This window comes from Amblyomma maculatum, chromosome 11, assembly GCF_055883805.1.
Source record: "Amblyomma maculatum isolate TAMU_Amacu chromosome 11, ASM5588380v1, whole genome shotgun sequence".
Classification (NCBI taxonomy): domain Eukaryota; kingdom Metazoa; phylum Arthropoda; class Arachnida; order Ixodida; family Ixodidae; genus Amblyomma; species Amblyomma maculatum.
In genome coordinates, this window is record NC_139354.1 from 74715243 (window position 1) to 74723103 (window position 7861).

The following is a 7861-nucleotide window of genomic DNA, read 5'->3' on the forward strand; positions in this document are numbered from 1 at the left end:
GGAAGTATATAACACAAGCGCTGCCTACCAACCAAAATTTATTCCGAAGGAAGACGCATATACAAAACGCCCAGAAACGTAGCTTATATTAGGAAACATAAAAAATAATCGACGTAGGATTACACTGTATAGGGGGCTATCTGCATGACATAAGGCATATAAAGTGTTGTGTTTAAATATTCTGCTGAGAGAACATCAGAAGATATTGTCAGATGTGCCAAAACATTGCTCTGAGTGCAGAAAGAAAGAAAAAAGAAAATGTCAGGCAATTTTTGAGAAAAACCATGGCACTGTACCTGCACCGTGATCAGGGCATAAGGGACATTGTGCAAGCTTTCTTCATCAACAAAAAAGATAAGCACGTGCAACAGTCAGCCCTTCCTTGCATTGCATTATTCTAAGGTCCGGTTCTTAGACAACACTTGGCGTACCTAATCACATGCAGATAGCCCCCTATGCTGTATATTCCTTCATAAATTATCTGTTATTTTTTCTGGATATGCGCTGCTTTTCTGGGTGTTTTTATACGTGTATTCCTTCGGAGCAAAGTTTAGTTGCGTGACAGCGCTTGTGTTCTGTATTTCCTCGTCCGTCGTCTCTTTTGGCGCTGTATATTTCTTCAAGATGAACATACCCAAAATAGCCCAACTTGCCATCCTACTGCAGCAAAGATTGACACTCGCATGAAAATGAATGAGCATCAACTCGTGTAAACTTTGCAAACCTTGATAGCGATTGGCGTGAAAACGGAGACAAGGGCTGCTTATTGGGGCATTAGTGAATACCCCAATAAGCAGCCCTGTTATGCAGATCTGTTATGCAGATCTGAAAATTCTTTGCGTATTTGTATTTTCTAAGAGTATTCAGGAGTATTTCTGCCGCATTTCACGTATATTTCTGCCGTTTCGAAGCATATGCAAATCCTATTTCTGGTGCATTGTGAGTCTATTAGCAACATGCTGTATGTATACTTCTTAAGCATTGTGTGTACACCTAAATGCATAAAAAAAGGACCTGAGCACATTAGTAATGATTAGTAAGCATATTGTCAGTCTATTGTTGGAACATTTTCACCCTGCGTTAAAATTCGAACTTTAGAGGGTACATGTATTTTAACATATTTCAAAACTTATGAAAAGTTGTACTCCTAGTATAGCTATATTAAAATTATTCTACATTTTAAGTATAAGGGCTAATATTACAGAAAAAGAACCATTCACAGCAGAAGGTGTGCAAAGCATCTCAGTATGATTTATTGCAAGTGATACAGAACTGGCATTGTAGCACGATGGTAAATTTTGTTAAGTTAGAATCACTGTAGATGAGATGCGCAGATGCTAGACTGAATTTGTTCTCTCTATATTAGTCTAATCAAAGTCAATAGTCACAGGTGCATTAGTGACGTTTTCGGAGCAAATACACGTTTTAACCGAGGAAAAATTATTCAAGAATATTGAGCTGGGAGTATACGTTTAAGTACTCACTTTTTGTCAGCACAAGTGTAAGCTGGAACAAACTGCCAAAGTGTGTAGGGGTTAGCCATACCTAGAAAGCTTTCTTGCTAACCTGAGAGCCTCAAGTGTGAGAACTTTGCAATACGTCGTACTTTATGTACGTGTATAATGTACAGGCGTGGTCAAAACTACGCGGCCCACGGCTCCGATCGGCGGAGCGGCTGCGAGCCGCACCGCGGCGCTCGCGCCAGTGCTGCGAGGGTATGCACTGTGATGACTAATTTCTCCCTCGCTCTCGAGCGGAGACGTCACGCGGTTGATAACGTTTTAGTGCGACGTTCAGTTTTTTCGCAGCTTTTGGTCACGGCGAAAGAGGGCTCCCGTTTGCATGAAGTGTTTTCGCGCTGGTGCCGCCTTGTATGTCGTTTCCCACGTGTGCGGAACGACAGCAGCAACTGTTCACGAAGCGTATGGTGCCCGTCTTTCTAGCATCGTAGTTGGGATGACGCTTCTTGCATGAAAACCGCCACGGTGGGCCAGTCTGTATGGTGCTCGACTGCTGACCCAAGAAACGCTGCTTCAATCCCAGTAGCGGCATTCGCTGCATCTAGGTTGAGGCGAAATGCCAGAGGACCGTGCAATGTGCGTTATCACCGGAGGTTTAAAAACCTCAGGCGGTTGAAATTTTAGAACCCCTCCACTATGGTGTCTCTCCTAGCCTGAAATACTTTCGGATAAAACCTACAAACCTATTTTCATGCCTACGCGCTGCGCTGCCCGCTTCCATGTAATCCGCCGCGCCCGCGGGCTCATGGTTTTGGTGCCAGCGTGCATGCATCACGTTCTCAAATATCTGCGGCAGCCCACGCGGTTAACTTGGCAGCGTGCCAACTCGCTTTGTCATTACCTGTGTCTCCATATGTGTCTACAACCCTGACAAGACATTTAAAGGAGGCATCGCGAGCGCAGTTGTTTGCTCGTTTTCTTGTTGTGGATCATGCAGTCTTTCGTGCAGTCGGGGTTTGTGTAAATATTGATGCTATTGGGATTGCTTGATGCAAATAGAACTTAAAGCTCGCCAGCATTTGTTGTGGTATTCGTAAACGTAAGTAGTCCGTACTTTTGTTCGCGTGCTTATCCCATTCGTCCATTCAGTCGCTTGCAATTTAGTAATTTGTGTCAGAAATAAGTGATATGGGAAGCTGTAGAATTTCCTTCGTTAAATAAGTGGTTAGGAATACCTTATGAGTTTTACATTGTACTCCCGTTGGCCCAATCGAATGTGGGGTTTGCTTTCCCTGCCGTATTTACACTGTCTATAGTGGAAAAACTCATTTTCGAGCACCTTCGACTGAATAACCATGAAATGTTGAGTGATATGCTTCTCACTTCTTCGCATCAGCTTAAAGTGCAACTTCAACATTTTCTTCTCTACGTTGTTGGCGTATAAATTGCGTCAATTTTATTGGCAAACCAACAAATTATTTTGGACTTCGCCTCTGCACTGATACAATGGGCAAGGCTTAAGAATAAAGTTCTACGGTGATGCTTCTGGCGATGACAGATCAACAGTTCAGGCCACGCGAACGGCTTGTGCGATATCAGCAGCTTGCTATCGCGACGGCGTTGTTCAAGTATGTGTTATTTTTTTTTTCTTCCGGCAAAGATTCACTGCTAAATCGACGCTTACGCTGCAATCAGCGGCCCGGTTCATAGGAGCGTAGCTGGTACTGGTCACTTGCGTCCAATATCTCGCCTATGCTTTGGCTCCACCTGAATGTTATTACACCGTGGTTGGAATAGAAAGAAGTGCGATAACTGAAGCAATGGAAGTGGTCGCTGGTGAAAAGAAAAAGGAGGGGGGGGGGGGGGGGGCGGGTCCACCAAGAATTATGCAGGCTTGAGATTTGATTGCTCTTGTTGAGAAACAATCTCGCATATGTTAGCCCGAAAGTTCGATGGCTCAAAATTGTGCGAAAATAACTACTTTAAACTTTTCAAATGCTCTTGTTCTGTCAGCAATCAATCATCAGTGCCCTGAAAACACATGCCTCAAGAAATTTTTAATGCCCTACAGATTTCTCACCATTTATTACGTAGAGTCAATGTAAACGAAGAACTACGATTTTGTTCCGGACTGAAATGGCATTGTCATCGGCAGATTACAAATGTGTAAACTTATCCTCAGCAATATATTTAAATACAAACGAGCAGGAGAAGCGCACAGTTTATTACCATATACAAAATAATAATCGCGATAAAAGAGAAACACAAAATACATTGAAATTCCCTTTATAAAATGAAAAAGGTGCAAGCGTCTCTAAACTCAGCGGCATTTTGTAACAAGCAATTAAAATGCCATATTTACCTTTAAAAACAGGAATGCTATTATCACCTCATGCGGCCGATACACTACCGTAAAACCGTAATACTCGCCCCTGTTACACCATACGTCTCAATCCTTTTTTGTTATATTGTTCGAACTTTATCTTGATGACGATGATGACTGATACACGTAACAAGTGACACTAATGAGCCTTCTTGTGAATACATCAGTAATAAATTTCGTCATTTCGTGGTTTTACTGCTGCGGATTTCACGGAAGTGGGCAACGCGCAAGCATAAAAATTGGTTTGTAGGTTTTCTCCGAAAGCATTTAAGGCTATGAGAGACGCCATAGTGGAAGGTTACTAAAATTTAAACCGCCTGAGGTTTTTAAACCTGTGTTGATGACGCACATTGCACGGTCCTCTGGCATTTCGCCTCAACCTAGATGCAGCGAATGCCGCTCCTGGGATTGAAGCAGCTTTTTTGGGGGTCAGCAGTCGAGCACCATACTGACTGGCCCACCGCGACGGTTTACAGCAAGAAGCGTCATCCCAGCTACGATGCTAGAAAGATGGACGCCGTGCGCTTCGTGAATGGCTCAGCGTGGGCGCGCTGCAGCCGTTCCGCACGCGCGGGAAACGACATACGAGGCGACACCAGCGCGATAACGCTTCATGCAAACGGGAGCCCTCTTTCGCCGTGACCATAAGCTGCGAAACAGCTGAACGTCGCACTTGAACTTTATCAACTGCGTGACATGTTCGCTCGAGAGCGAGGGAGAAATCTGTCGTCACAGTCCGTATCCTCGCAGAACTGGCGCGAGGCGCAGCCGCTCCGCCGATCGGAGCCGTGGGCCGCGTATTTTTGACCGCGCCTGTACCTGAAAATGAGAATATCATGTGTCTGTATGTAGTGGTCATTCTGTAGCTTTCTAGGAGGGCCTCAGTGGTATTATAAAAGAATATATATATATATATATATATATATACTTACAGTTCTTGCACGGACATGCCCCTCACTTGCAGTCGAACGTCGTATTTTGGCAGCACTCGACACCGCCTGTTCGCCCATGGCGCATACTCTTACTACGTACCATAGTGCGGCTCTCCGTCACCCTTGTACGCCATACACCCGGCTACATTAGGTGTCTCTGTGAGGCGGAGGCGGATATCAATGTCAGCTTGGCTGCGCTTAAAAAAATTGTCAAGTAACTTGCACCCAATCTTCCGCCTCATGTCGTTTATCAGGACCTTTGTAACGTGACAGCATAGCTGCCGCTATATCGCGGCTGACGTTTTGGAAGAACGCCGGGCCTGCTACATGTATCCTTTTGTCAGTGGATTCCTGCTGATCAAGATAAAGCCATTAGCGTGAGCCGTCTTTCGACAAACTTGTGTACTACGTAGTTGTAGAGTAGACTCCGTGCCCATCTTCCCACAGTGTATTTCTGCGTAGCAGGCTACTTCCAGATTCCAGATGTAGTCAGTTCTTACAGTTGTCAACCTGATCTAAAGTTGCTCGCGAAGTGAATCTACGAAATATGTCAGCAAAGCTGTGCGGTCGCATGTAGTAGAAAGGCTCCAGGTCTCCACGAATTCCTAGCGAAACTGCGGAAGATCTGGTCCCACCTGCAGCGGGCACGCCGCCTTTTAACCCCCAGAGGTTCTCATAGCACTTGTCTCAGCCATGTGTGATCACACATAAAACAATTGTTTCTCGCAAATATTTAATTGCAGGAAATATTAGCCATCGATGACGTTTTTAGAGCTCTCACCAGGGTTCGACGCCTTCCTGGCTTAATGCTACGGTGGTGAGTTGAGCCGTCTGGAGGACCCTGGTGATGTTGTGGGGGCACCGCAAGCCCAGCCCTATATCCACCTAGGGCCTTCAACTCGAAAAAATGTTTCTTTGTCCCTACTGGCCGTAAGGGGGGAGGGGGAGGGGGGAAGCTGGAGGTGCTCGATAAATGATGATAAAGGAATTTTCCTGCTAAAGGTTGCTCTAACCTGATTACCACCCCCTGCCGAGGTCCGAAAACAAACATTGGAGCCGGACGTATATAACAAGTATTTTCTCGTGACAAGTTAGTAGTAGCACAAAACATTTATTTGTGAAATAGTTAAGGGTTATGGGTTAAGGGCAAGGTTGGTCGGGTTCCTCAGTCCGGGACATCATTGGCTGGTGCTGCTGCCCGAGCCCTCGCAAGCAAGGTCCTTTGTAACTCATGGTCGGAGCTGGACAGGGCCACCTCCCAATCTATCCGCGTTAGGTGTTCTGCGGTATGGATTGGTTTTCTCTGTAAGCCCATACCAATGGTAAAGCTCTGCTTTCTGGCCGCAAAGTGTGCATTGAACTGAGAAACTTCTCGGAATAATTTTGTGTGGTCTAGCTGGGCCGTAGTAGGACAACGGTTGTGAACACCTCGGGTGACACTCCTCTGATTTATCGAGTCATTAGCAGAAGCGAGGAATGTTTGCCTCGCCAAGCGGACGTGTTGCAGTATCTCGTGATATGTAGTGTGGGACCGGGGTCATTGTTGAGCTCGACTGGTCGGGAATTTGGAACGTTGTCGCCAAACCGACTGAATTATGGGAATAGCGGCCTGTTGCTGCAAGACAGTGCGTATGCGTGTTTACTCGCCGGCATTCCGTTCGGAGAAGTGTTTCGGTCACGCGCACATGTTCCTGGCGACGGCCCGTATCCTTGCGGTCCAGACACCGCCTGCGCACCCACGTTTTCGGTCCGGAATAGGGCGCCTTTTTTGAGTCAGCGCAACTGCCACCGCCCGCTGCGATCTGGAGCCACTGCTCGCGGACCTCTGCTGGAAAATGGCGGCTGTGTCAAATAAGTGGGGCTAGAAACCGGGAAGCAGGAGGCCCATAAATTGACAGTCGGCGGAGAAGCAGCCGTTAGGATCCTCAAGCTCATGGGCTGACAGCGGGTTGACAGCGGACGAGCATAGATCACCTTCGTCGGCACCGAAGAACTTCTAGTTCAAGGAGTAGTGTTACATAAATCGACCAGCCGCGTTATGCGAGGACCGGTGAGAGGGTGAAGGCGCCGCCTTATCTTGGGCGGGGTTTTGTAAACAGATGTGATTGGTTGATTAGGAAACAGCCAAATTTTACCTCGCAATTCGGAAGCCTTAAAATGAACCTCTGTAAAGTCTTCAAGCTTCTTGATAATCATCTTCATCCTCGATCTTGATCGTCGATCCTGAACCAGGGCAGTTTGAATCCGCCCTCTTGCTCTTTGTATTCCACGAAGTCGCCTTCATCAACTTCCATCCGTACTCAGTCGGCTCAACTCTAAGCTATCACACGGCTAATGGTGAGAAAAGGTTTGGTTAATGTGGCCAACCCTCAAAATGTTGGCGGGCCAGCACCAAGTTTTGGTGAAGTTCGAATACTGACCGCATGAAGTTTAAAATCGGCTTGGAGCATCACGAAAATAAATTTGGCCACCTCTAAATATTTGGTTCGCCCGTCACTAGACTCAGGTCGGGTGACCTTAAATGTGGATGGCCAGTGCAGCTTGGGACGCTTTCACAAGATGTATATCAGTTGCCGGAGACAAACCACACCGAATTTTCAGCTGCTGAGCAAATATAAGCAGTGTAGTTCACATACAGTCGTGAGAAAAAGTGGTATACAACACTCAGCCGGCGGTGGAGCTCGAGAAATCTGCATGCCATTTTTATATAGCAATAGCTATCCATGCTCGGGACCAAAGTGCCAGTGCGTCATTTTATCCACATGCTTGTGCCGATGTCGCTGTCCCTTACGCTCTCACTAGATGGCATTTCGACGCTGTTTTCCTGAGCTCTGTCACCAGTAGAGTGTTGCATACCACTTTTGCTCACGACTGTACATGAGTGGTTTCGAAGCCCTCTTGCAGATTTGTAACATTTTGTGCGTCATGATTGTGTTGTAAAATTTGGAACAGCTGTTACTGCACCGACGACATTCATTATTACCTTTGTTGTTAGCCTTGGAGTGAACTTGGTAGACCGAACGTTAGCAGTAAAAAGGACCCCTTCTGATGGTGTCCGGTAGCATTTTATGCAACGCCTAATTCAC